Below are 14,094 nucleotides of genomic sequence, written 5' to 3'. Positions count from 1 at the left end.
GTGTTGTCATGCCATTATTCCCAGAAGTAAAATGAAGGAGGGAAAAACTGACAGTACACTTGATTGCTACTTGCAGAAGATACAGAGTTGGAAGGAACCTTGTCAACCCGCTGCTCAAGCAGGAGATCCTATACCGTTTATGACAAGTGGTTGTCCAGTCTTTTCTTGAAAGCTTCCAGTGATGAAGCACCCACAGCTTCTGAAGGCAAGCTGTTCCATTGGTTAATCATTCTTGCTGTCAGAAAATTTCTCCTTATTTCTAGGTTGAATCTCTCCTTGATAAGTTTCCAACCATTGTTCCTTATCTGGCCTTTAGGTGCTTTGGAAAATAGGTTGACCCCTTCCTGTCTGTGACAGCCCCTCAAATATTGGAACACTCCTATCATGTCACCTTTGTCCTTCTCTTCACTAGACGAGCAATGCCCTGTTCTTATAACCATTCTTCATGTTTTAGCCTCCAGCCCCTTTATCATCTTTCTTGCTCTTCTGTGCACTCTTTCTAGAGCCCCAAAATCTTTTTTAATAGTGTGGTGACCAAAACTGGATGCAGTATTCTAGGTGTGGTCTTACTAAGGCTTTATAGAGTGGTATTAATACCTCATGTGATCTTGCTTCAATCACCCTGTTAATGGAATTTAGGATTGCATTGGCTTTATTGGCCACTGCTGCACAATGCTGGCTCATATTTAATTGATTGTCCACTAGGACTCCAAGATCCCTCTCACAGTTAGTGCTATTAAGTCAGGTTTCACCTAATCTGTATGTCTACTTTTGGTTTTTCTTGGCTTTTCTCTACATTGAATTTCATTTTGTTACATAGGGCCCAGTGTTCAAGTCTGTTGGACTTTTAAGGCATAGAAGGTGAAATAATAGCATCTGAGCAAAAGTGTTACTTTTTATTATCACATATTTTTCTACTGTTGGAAGCCAAATCAAAGCACAGATGATCAAATGATATACCTGCTGAAAAGGTCTACTAAAATACTGTTCATTTTTACAAATACTTTATAAAAGGCAGCTGTTATCAGAGTTCTGTTCAGCAATATCACAGGTGCACTGCCTATATAGTGAAATGCTAAGCAATCCCTCTACTATTTTCAAATGAGAATGCAATTCTTTTGATAAATTCTTTAATTCTGTTTAATGTAATGCTGTGTGTGTGTGTGTGTGTCTGTGTTTGTGTGTGTGTGTGTGTATGTGTGTGTGTGTGTATTTTACTGGTCTATCAGATTATACTTCCAGCATTTCTGTTGACCCTTTTGTGTTCTAAAATCACAGCAAATTAATTTTCTTTCCATTTTAATCTTGTTAATTATAATTATTCTAAGCAGAGCACAGCAGACTTAACACTCATTGACATGCTCCCAGAAAGAAGTGGAATGAGAATGCATTCTTTATCAGAGAGAAAATTAACATTCTTTTAGTGCCAATTTGTTCACACAGAGGTAAAAATAGCTTGTCCATGGATCTAAAACAAACATTATTATTATCACACACATGGTATTTTAATGCAATAATGTTTGATGGCCTTTATCTTGTTTGATTCACAGTATCCCCCTGAGATAATATTGCTGTTTTACAGATAGAAAACATTAAGGATGTGTGAACTCCTACTGAGGATTTTAACTCTTCCCCACCACGCATGCCCTCATCATTCTTGAAATTTGCCAGAATAGAGATATAATAAGATTAGTAGGATACTTTAAGCAAATCTTCTCCTTTTCTCTTTCATCTTTTCCTTTCTGTTTCCTTTTTCACCTTCACAATATGCAAACATACAAATATAAAATACTAATAAATATACCTACCAATCATACTACTTCTATTTAGGATAAGCAGTGTTAGGTAAAATGCATAAAGGAAATGAAAAGAATTGAGCAAGTTAAATTAAAAACAGAAGATAAGGGAAAATAAAATCTGATTAAATCTACTTTGCATCAATATCATTCAGTATGCTGTCCATGCCTTGCTTCCCTAATAAAACCACACCAACATGTCCACCAATCAATTCATAAAATTCATTTTAATCTTTTCATAAAATATTTTGAGGATTTCCTGAACTCTATCAAATTCACATTTATCTATATTCTCCCAATCCATTAATTCTTCTGCTATGCATTTCATTTTCTATTTGGACCTCATTCATTTTTTCAGTATGATGAATCCACTTCTTTCAGAATCTCCACTCATTTTTGTATCCAATCCAAAGTGTTAATTTTTTTCTACTTGTACTTTGAATTGTGCTCAGAAATACTTTCTGCAGAAACCCTGCAGTATACATAACCTGGATAACTTCATATGATTTCTACTATGCTAGCATTTTAAAAGTGTTTAAGATAGATAGATAGATAGATAGATAGATAGATAGATAGATAGATAGGTGGGTGGGTGGGTGGGTGGGTGGGTGGGTGGGTGGGTGGGTGGGTGGGTGGGTGGGTGGGTGGGTGGGTGGATGGATGGATGGATGGATGGATAGATGGATAGATGGATAGATGGATAGATGGATAGATGGATAGATGGATAGATGGATAGATGGATAGATGGATAGATGGATAGATGGATAGATCCAGTAAGGAGGAAGAGAAAACTGAAAGACCTGAAGAGAGAAGTTGACAAAGAAGGACAAAGTTACAGATATTTTCTCCAAATGAGTTGTAGACAATGTTGACTGCTGAAGATTTGTTTGTTCCAGAGGAGGCAAGGACAAGACTCTTATAATAAAGATGGTAGGCTCAAAAGACCATTGAAGGATTAAGTTGAGCATTGAATGACATGTCTTCCCAACACAGAGGGCCTCCAAAGCTGGAGAAAAAAACCTCCTCCTGGTCAGAGAGATTGCAGGATCAAATCTGGGCTGGAGGTTTTGTCTTCTGAAATTTTGGACTCATGCGGGAACTCATCTTCAGGGAATTTCTCTCTAGCTAGTTCCCCGAAGATGACTTCCAGCATGAGTGCAAAAGGTCGGAAAAATAAAACCCTTACTTAACTCTGAGTGAGAAGGGTTGTAAAAATAGTTGTCCATATAATGATGTGGAGTTCACTAGAGGTAGGAAATTTTATATTGTCAGTAATTAAATGATTAAATAATGATGCTTAACCAGGTCCCAATAAGTCAAGTCTCCAGTTTACTGTTTTGCTATTACTTATCAGAACTTATGCTTTAAAAAATCATAAGCACAATTTGGAGTGTGCTATGCATTGGATTATTTCCTATGAATCTAAAAGCTGTCTTGGCAAGGAATTACCAGGCATAATTATTCAATCTCATGCAGTAACATCGGTCCTGCTTTTTAAAATGATTAATAACAATCACTAGTTACAGCAATCCCTTGATCTCTCATATTGATGTTTTCACTCAAACACTCATGAGATGTAGTTTTTTTAGATGATTCAAATTATTCAGAGAAAGAAAGAAAGAAAGAAAGAAAGAAAGAAAGAAAGAAAGAAAGGAAGAAAGAAAGAAGGTATTGTTTATGGTTTTCACATAGCAGTGATAAGAACGCTATTTAAAACCAACTAGCAAAGACAAAAGAAGGAAAGGAAAGGAGGAAGAAAAAAAGAAAGAAAGAAAGAAAGAAAGAAAGAAAGAAAGAAAGAAAGAAGAAAAATTGTCTGCACAATTTTTTTTTACAGCAGCTGAGTATGTGGTCAACAGTTTCATCAACTTCTTTGCAGAGTCTGCATTTGACATCATCAGAGGATTTTTCAATTTTGGCCTTAATGGCATTTGTTCGGATAGCTTGTTCTTGCGCAGCCAGGATTAGTAACTCTGTTTCTTTCTTTAATGTAACTGTTGTTAACCATAACCAAGTTTTTTCACTGTCCACTTTATCTTTTATTTTTTCCAGAAATTGACCATGCAATGCTTTGTTCTGCCAACTCTCCATTCTTGATTTTATCACATCTTTTCTGTATTCTTGTTTCGTCTGTTGGGCCTTCAGTAGATTTTTGTTCTTTACTTTGATTAATAGATGTTCTTGACTTTCTTTTAAATAATCAGCCAGTGCATGTTTTTCTTCTTCAACTATTTGCTTCACTTGTAATAATCCTCTGCCACCTGATTTTCGGGGCAGGTAAAATCTATCAGTGACACCGCGTGGATGTAAACTGTATTGCATTGTCATTAGTTTCCTGGTTTTTCGGTCTAAAATGTCCAAATCAGCTTGTGTCCAGTTACCTATACCAGCTGTGTATCTTATAACTGGTATTGCCCAGGTATTTATGGCCTTGATTGTATTTCCACCATTTAATTTAGATTTCAAAATGTTCCTAACTCTGTTGGTTTACTCTCTCCTGACACTAGCTTTTACCTCTCCATGTTTGATGTTATCCAACTGCAGAATGCCTAAGTATTTGTAGGCTTCATTTTCATTACATTTAATTAGTTGGTCATTGGGCATTCCAATTCCCTCACACGCAGTGATTTTGCCCCTTTTTATGGATTATTGTTGTTGTTGTTGTTGTTGTTATTATTATTATTATTATTATTAGTATTGTTGTTGTTGTTGTTGTTGTTGTTGTTGTTATTTTCACAAATTATTTTAGTTGGGTAGTGTTGCCTGTATCAGCACAAGCTGTTGAAACACACTAGCCTGACTTATAGAGATTTGCTTATATAATTTTCAATGCTGTAGCTGCAATGGAATTGCAGACAGAGAAAAACATATCACATCAGCAAAAACTACTATGAAAAACAGAAGTCTTTCCTAGTACTTTTCTGCATGATTATTTCCACAAACAATACTACAAAACATTAAGTAGTACATTGTGAATTGCATCTATAATTAAACTGGGCTATAATTGTCAAATTGTGTGACCAGAATATATTCTGTAGAATAGTGTCTTTGCATTTACAATGTTTATTTATCTGCAGGCTAAATACTGCCTCTATTAAATTGGTTTCTAAGTTGTAATATTGTTCAAACAATTTGTTCTTATTCTGACTATTACATGATGCTTTGATTTGTGATATTTGAAATTATTCTAAATGTTATTGGTTCATATATTTGTCTTAATTTGTTAGAAAAAAAAATAAACCATCCAACAGGCAAATTCTCTAATCAGTTTACAATAAAACACACCAAAAGGTACATTCAAATAGAATAAAATAAAAATGCTAAACGCAAACACTATAGAAATTAGGCAGCAACAAGGCAGCAACTCAAAATATGAAATAGTAGTAATTAATTCTAAAAGCCAATAAAAAAAAACTTGGGAAATTTGTCTTCATCTGGTATTGAAATGATGTGAATGTGCTCATCATTCAAGCGTCTTTGGGAAGGCATTGCATAAATGGCTTTGCCATTACAGAAAAGGTTTTTTTTTCCTGATAGCGATTCCCTCCATTTCCTTTGGTATGGGAACCTGGAGGAGGACCTGGTATGATATGTGTTGTGTTCCACCAGCAGATGGCGTTAGAAGAAATGCCTCTGATTCTCCTAGGCGCGCCTGCCGGCCGGTGGGAAACAAACAAGCCACCCATTGGTTCCCCGTCTGACAGCTACCCGTATAAATAGCTATCAGACGAGTTCAGTGTTGCTTTTTCCTGTCAGTTGTTCTGCATTAATAAAGGGTTTCGTTGAACCTTCACCGCCTCAGACTTAAAAATATGTTCATTTTTGATCCCCAGATGACCACTCCCAGCAATTTTATGTAGATGTTGAAAAGCATAGAGGATAAGATGAAGTCCTGAGAGATTCAGAACTCATTTGTCATGAAGCAGAAATATAATCCCCTTGTAACTTTTGAAAATAACCATCTCAGGAAGAATGGAATCCCTAAACTACAATAACTTGACATTGCCTCTCTGACACTCTGACAATATCATTTAACATTAGATAAAATAAATATATTGATCAACATTGTTCAAAGTTAGTCTAAATGCAAAGATATCACATAGCTATCTATTCTATATATATTTCTAGACCATATACTATCCTATATCTATATCTGTGTGTGTGTGTGTGTGTGTGTGTGTGTCTGTCTGTCTCTATCTATCTATCTATCTATCTATCTATCTATCTATCTATCTATCTATCTATCATCTATCGTGTTTTTTCTTCTGTCAAAACACCTAGTGTGCCCAAATATGGGAGGGAGCATACTACTTCCCTTTTGTCCCGCTCCAGGAGCCTTCTAGACAGTCGCTTACACAACAAACCATTTGTGTTACATTTTTGCTGATAAAGAATCCCAGCAAAGGTATGGCTAGCTGATGAGAGCTAAATAGCTTGAAATAGAGCTATCAGCAAAAATGTAACACACACACACGTATGTATGTATGTATGTATATATGTTTGTATATAACTATATATAAATAAAATAAAGGAAGAATCAGCCTAATATCCTAACTTGATATATGCAATCTCCTTTCTCTTCACTTCTCACAGAAAATCATTCAATGGTAGGTGCTTCATCATAGCTGTCTCCATATTAGTTTAGTCTAAATTAGTCAATTAATCAATTAATCAAAAGATTGAGGGAGTTTCTTCTATGGGACTTTTTTTAGTAGAAGTGTTTCTGTGATGCTGAGCAGAAGCAGCAAGCTGATGGATTTCTCATTTTCTGGAGACAGATTTTCACACTCCTGAAATGAATCTAATGACTGAGCAAATTGTTTCCTGCAAAACCCACTCCCCTTTCCTTCCTCTTTTATTTCCTATGGAGGGGACAACCACCTTCCACCTGTGACTTTACTTCCAAGTTGACCCTGATTTCTGAGTTGTTCTATTTTTTCCTGGCAGCTCTGCACATACACACATGCTCTAGATGTTCCTCTGCCTCACTGCTGTCTAGCTCTGTACGCACCTGATCACTGCCAGACAGCCTTGGCCCCACCTCTGCCTCCGATGCAGAGCCCTTGTCTGAGCCTTCCCCAGCTTCCAGGACTGGCCCATGCTCCTCCGACTCATTTCCCAACTCTGCTGCCAGCTTTGCTGGCTGCTGGCAGGCCACAACACTTCGAGTGGTCACTAAACCAGTGGTCACAGTTAGATATCTATATACATAAGCTCTTATAGACATAAAGTATTATCAATGTTTTTGTCCTATTCTTATTTGTAGCAATAAACAATACTATAAGGACTGATTAGCTATGGGACTGTATCTGCCTTCTTTCTTATACATCCCTACCATCTGACATTTTTCTAGCCAAGTCTGGTAGCAAATTCAAAAGGTCATTTGTACCCAATTGTAGGTGGCAGAACCTAGATGGCTGTGGCTGAGCCAGGAAACTAAGAACTTAGATTCAATTAGTTCTTGGATGGGAAAGAAGACAAAAGCAAACTACTGCCATATTTTTTTGCCAAGTGAACAATATGGACATGCTCATGATACCACAAGGAATGAAACTGGACTTGAAGGAGACTTTAGTCCTAGCTTGTCAAACTGAGTTTTCAACATTGTTGAAAATGGAAAATCTCCTGGCTCTGATGGACCTCCATGGGAATTTAATAAAGAACTAAAAGAAGTCTTAATATCCAAATTGCTATTTTTTATACAATACTTTGCATCAAGAAGACCCATCACCAGAGCCTTGGAAACAGTCTAAGATAATTTTCATTTCAAACCAGGTAAAAATACCCCAAATTGGCATCTTTTAGGCCCAGACTAAACTGTACCCTGAAATCTTAGTTAAAAATATTAAAATGTTAGTACCCCAATGTGGTTTTATTCCAAATTGAAACATAGCTACATATATCAGGAAATTATTAATAATTATACAATTTATTAAAATTAATACATTTTCACTAGCTATATATTTTTAAAGTATATTTAAGGCCTTTGATTTTGTGGAACTACTGTATTTAAAGCAACTATTACATACATTTAAAATCAGCACCTGCTTTTGTAAGATGATTGACCATATTTATGGACCAACTAAAGCCAGAGTCATTACACTGTACATCAAATATTACAATGATTTTAAGAGGTACCAAACAATATTGCTTCTTATCACCTTTATTATTCAATCTAGCTATAGAAGTGTTGAGAGTAGCATTTAGATCCAATTAGATTTAAAATTGGGTGACATAGTTTATCTTTTACATCTATTGGAAGATAATAAGGTTCTGACTCTTCCAGAAGAGAGGGAGAATTGGAGTTTGTGGAACTGCATATGAACTGGCTCCCTTTGATTCAATAAGATACTTGTACCTTTTACCACAATTGTACAGTGGTTTCTTAAACTGCTCTTAGCTGTCTCTTTATCCGTGTGTGCCTGCAGCCACTTGGTTTGAGTCCTCCCCCCTCCAGCAAAATGCAATGTTTGTGCATGACCTGAATAGATGTGGATGCTTTAATAATTTAAAGGGAAATGCTTATTACTGTACGCACACTTGTTCATTGCAAAGCCCTTTTCAAAACACCTGTCATTTGCATGGTCCTGAGAGATACAGTTTCCCCACCTTTCAGCTTGATTCTCTTATCCCTACTTCAAACTATCAACTTGTCAAAATGGTCTCTTTCCTTTTGAGATGCAAATGATACTGAAAATACAGGGAATCCATCATTTCACATGACCTGCCACACTGCTAATGCTAAATTCAGTTCAGCTTTATTATAATTAATCTAAATTTACTACCAACCAGGGTCATCTTTAGGATATTTTATCTAGTTGCAGCCTGTATTTGGTCATTTTCTTGATTAAATTGTAAAGAGAATTTGCTGACAAGACTGGAGTATCTTGACAAGATTATCTCTTCCCGCTCATAATGATAACTGGAGAAGAGGATAGCTATGGATATTGATATGCATATGTTTAGAATAATCTCAATGGGGATATTAAAAGTCTACCTTTTAATATCAGGAGCTAGGAACAGATTTGTACAAGAGACATTTTGACACTGATGTCTTCATTAGATAATCTTCTGGCTCAGTAAATAAACCCTACAAAGAAAATGTTCAGAGATGACATGAAGTTACTCTCAGTAGAAGTCAACATACATGATTGTATGGGATTAGAAGTCCAGAGAACATTTAATTTTTTTAAAAAAAAATCTGATTTCCCCTAAGCAAGGGATCTGGGTATTTTTCGTAAGTGTTTGTTGTCATCTTCCCAAAAAGCTTTGGTGGGTCTTTGAAGTAATTTAACACTGCATCTGCACTAAAAAAGAGACTTAAATGGAATGTCTGTTAATTGATCCCATATGCCATCTAAGAATTGGGATTAGTTATATCTTCAACCTATTTATATTTTTCCACATTTTGTAAAATTATCTCACCAGATGAAAAGATCTAGTCAGCCTGAAAGGTTGTACATTACTTTGTTAATTTGATTATTGCATTAGCAAGGATTTCTCCTACTCCACCTCCTTTCTCTTTCCTGGTACATATGGTTGCTTTTGATTTATATAAGCAGAGTGCCTGACCATATCATGAGATCCTTGGCCACATGACCATTAAAGAACAGAGCTGAAGATCAGAATTATACTAACCCCATTATCCCTCCTCTTTGCAAAATTATTATGCAAATACTGCTTTTTATATTAGAGCTAAACTAAGTATATAATGATATATACTTGATCAGTGGCTAGATCAGTGGCTAAGACACTGAACTTGTCGGTCAGAAAGGTTGGCAGTTTGGCGGTTCGAATCCCTAGCGCCATGTAATGGACTGAGCTCCCGTTACTTGCCCCAGCTTCTGCCAACTTAGCAGTTTGAAAGCATGTAAAAGTGCAAGTAGAAAAATAGGAACCACCTTTGGTGGGAAGGTAAAAGCGTTCCATGCATCTTCAGTGTTTAGTCATGCCAGCCACATGACCACGGGGATGTCTTCGGACAACACTGGCTCTTCGGCTTTGAAATGGAGATGGGTACCGCCCCACTAGAGTCATGAACGACTAGGACATATGTGCGAGGGGAACTTTTACATTTACCTAAGTATATAATCTCTGTGTTTTCTGCCCCATGAAAAAGTTTGTTTATTCACATGTCAGCAGCAACAATTAAAATAAAGCATACTATAAGACATATATTAAAAAGTTAAGCATAAGAAATGTATCATGTATGATTGCAGCTTATGAGATGCCATGTACAAGTCAATAATGCACAATTGGGAAAAATCAGTATTTACTTGTAGCAGTGGTGAATGTTGTGCATGATGAGAAATTGGATGATTTATTTCTAATGAAATTTGTTTCACTAGATTAAGCAAAGTGCATTATTGTATGTAAGGTTCATTTTTGTAAGGCCCATGGCCACTGAGAGTGAGTGGATGATTTCTCTTCCATGAGTTTGTCTAATCATTCTAGTGTTATGACATAAAAAGAAGCACTTTCACTGCTTTAGGGATGAGTTGATCATCCCACATGTGGTCTCAAAGCCCCTTTTGAATTCCCCAGAGCCCACCAGCTGGTGATGAATAAGAATTTTGGCAGCCTGACAAAATTCTTCCAGGCTGAAAAGAGATACCTGAAAGCCATAAACAAAGAAGCAAACAAATAAATAAATCAGAACCTTCAGCTCCAGCAACTGTCATTATCATGGCCCTTTAAGCTACAAAACATGTGCCTGCCCCAATTCTACACTATATGTAATCAGATCTCTCGTGCTCTAATTTCCCTGCTTTTTCCCATCCCTTTAAACTACAGAGTTCCAAACATTGTACGTTCTTCCCCTTTGGGGAATGGTTGCAGCCCTTTGATCCTTCAGGCTGATTGACTCTGCACCTTCTCCACAGTTCAGTGAATTTAGAATTCTCTTTAATCATAATAAAAATCACATAAAGCCACTGGAAAACCCTCAAAGTTGCCAAACCTTCTGCTGCATTGTATGCAGAAGCTGGCCTATTTCTAAACAATCACATTACTTGACAAGGAAGTGTTATTGGGCCAAAAATGACAGCATGGGGGGGGGGGAACGACACTAACAAAGAAGCCTGACTTAATTACAGCCTCTTAGATATTAAGTTGCCAGCATGAGCAGTCACGTGGTTATTTAGAAGAGGTTGGTTTTAATTATGAACCATACTTTTTCTATCAAATTCATGCTGTCAGTGTTTCTACTGCTTAAGCAGCTCAGGAGGACAAGTGTTTGGCTTTATTGCATTACAAAATGGAACACTCCCTTACTTGGTCTCCAGGTTCCCAACCATAAGCAAAGAGCAGGTAATATTTTTGAAAAATCTGTATTTCTCTCCCACGTAAACAGTTAAACACACACACTTCTCACTATTTATGTAAGAAAAGATCTCAGTAGGCTTCAAGATTCACAAATAAAAATAAAAATGCACCTGCTCATGAAAGAGAACCAGGATCAGATGAAAAAAAGTGTGAGGTATCATATAATATTTATGTTCATAGATTGCCTAAGGGTAAATTAAAACTGATTATAGCAATAGCACTTAGACTTATATACTGCTTCACAGTGCTTTTACAGCTCTTTCTAAGCCTTTTACAGTATCATATTGTTGCCCCCAACAATCTGGGTGTCAAGCCTGCAGCCAGTTCCTTTTGGGATCTTTGACCTGCCACACTAATATTTTATTCTACTCTGCTGTTTCATTAGTGGGGAATTGGGAGGGGGAATAGTAAGGAGTAGAATGTGATGTTGTCAAAATAAAATTTCTTTCTAGAATCCAAGATCATCCTTTGTCTCTACACCTGACCGGAACTGGATGGGTGGAACTGCCAGCATGGCAGTGGAAGATTGGACCATGTGATGGACTTGTGGTTTTGGGGTCAGGCTCTTGAATTTTCAACTGGGTCAGGAAAACCGGGAAGCTTTCAGATTCAGGTTTTCCCAGATGTGCCAACATGACTCTCTTAATAAATTGGAACTTTGAGCAATACTTTGCCTTGGAATATGATTTAATTTTGGATGTTATTTGGAACCCTGACACTGGGTTAACAATCTATTAAATTAAATACATCTCCTATTCAGCTTACTCTAACATTGGTCAAGGATGTAAAGAGAAGCACTAGCTTCCATTCTTCCCCATTCTTGTCACACTGGATGAAAGTTTCTATAATGAGGACCCTGGTTTTCCAAATTCCTAAAGAAATTGGTTGTAAAAAAGTAACACTGAAAATCATCTACTGACTGTTCCAGGGGTGGGTTTCTGCCAGTGTTACTGCCGATTCAGTCTGTGTGCAATTTGCACGTGTGGTCCACGCATGTGCGCAGTTGCCTGTAAATAGGTCTGTGCATGCGCAGAACATTAAAAATGTCAAAAAAACATGCCACAGAGACTGGGGAACAGGTTCAGGGGCGTGGCGAGACTGCCATCCCTACCAGTTCAGCAACCCAGTCTCAATTTCCACTACTGGTTCACCCGAACCGGTGTGAACCAGTGGGAATTCACCTCTGCACTGTTCCCTCCTGTGGACACACCAATACAGTATGTCTGAAATTGCCAAGTCACTTAGTCACTTTGAAAGGAACTTCAAGAAGGTACATTTCATCCAGTTCTACCAAAACAGTTGCTGTTTAAGGTGACAGGCAACTGTGTGACATCACAACACATATTCAAAGGGGCGTAACAGGGAGAGTAATGATGCAACACTGCTTTCATCTTTTGCTCTCCATTGACTCATCCTGCAGATGCTGCTTCTTCCTCCGGAGGTGTATTTAATTTGTTCTCCTGTAATATTTAGGTAGATAGAAAATAATCTTTCTTTAATTAGCACTTCATTGTTAATTGTTTTAATGATATATTTTAATCTTAACTTTAATTGCATTAAATTTGTTATGTTTCATCTACTATATGTTTTATTGTATGCCACCCAAGTGTTGGAATTAATGCAATTAACTGTTGATCCAATTATAAGAAAAATGTAATTACTTATTTTTCTGATTTTATTGCCCCACAAACTTATTATCCCCCATGCTAAAGAATATAAGAAGTTTTCTGTTTGCATTTGTTTAAAAAATATAAAATGGCATTTCAGCCTTATTTACATTTAAAAAGTGGTGGCTCTGTTATGTGTAGCATCTTTTTTTCTATTATTCTTTATTCTAGTTCATTTTTATCCCTTTTAATGTATATAAAAAGGTTTCTAGATATGTTATACACTACTTAAAGTTTTTGTTTCTAAGATAAATTGGCAGACAGACAGACAGATAGGTATAATAGGTAGGTATGGAGAGAGAGAGAGAGAGAGAGAGAGAGAGAGAGACTTGGTAAGGCAGCATGTATATCTAAAGTTTGAACATATGAGCAAGGAAGGTTTTTTTAAAAAAAATATGGCAACCAGTAGCACATAACAAGAGTCCTGTCGAGAGGTGGGTTGCTCCTGATTTGGCCTGGATCGGCCGAACCGGTAATAGCGGCGCTGGGAGGTTCGGCCCAGATGCTTCTGCACAGGCACATAAGTGTTGCGTGGGAGGGCACCCAAACTGGTAGTAAAAAAATGGGCAACCCACCACTGGTCCTGTCTCTCCTCTCAACTTTTGAATAATAGTTTATCTCTAGCTCTAACAGCTAATTGGTTTTTGCACAGCTGTGTTTGCTTGTCTCACTTCTTTAACTGGAGAAAAGGGTCTATTCTCTTACACATTACTGGTAAACCAGCTCAGGAGATTTTACTGAGGTTGTATTATTACAATCCATAAACCGGATAGCTTTCAAAGAACTCAAAAGGAATATTGGGGTGGGGGAAATTACCTTTGCCATCTCTATGTCTTGATAAGATTTGTTCTATATTTGTTCTATATTCTTCTGAAATAATGTTATCTTTAACCATGCTGTATGCATAGCTTCCCAGAACAAATAGTAAGCTAACTACTCTGTAATTTCCCCAACATTCCTTTTAACATGTGTTAAAACTTTAGATTCTTTCCAGTATCCAGATATGGAGGCTAATATTTATTTTATTATATCCCAGCTTGTTCTATTATACCACACTATTTCACTATTATTGTATTCTTTCTTTCTTTCTTTCTTTCTTTCTTTCTTTCTTTCTTTCTTTCTTTCTTCGTTCCTTCCTTCCTTTTACCTTTTTTTCTTTCTTCTTTTATCCTTTCTTTCCTTCCTTCCTTTTTTTCCTTCGTTTCCTTCCTTTGTCTTTGCTAGTTGGCTTTAAATAGTATACTTATCACTGCTATGTGGAACTATAGATATACCTCAGATAATACTTGGAACAGGAATAAAGGAAA

This window comes from Natrix helvetica, assembly GCF_964273705.1.
Source record: "Natrix helvetica genome assembly, chromosome: 1".
NCBI classification, from domain to species: Eukaryota; Metazoa; Chordata; class Lepidosauria; order Squamata; family Natricidae; genus Natrix; species Natrix helvetica.
The sequence above is the reverse complement of the archived record's forward strand: the minus strand, read 5'-3'. Positions refer to the sequence as shown.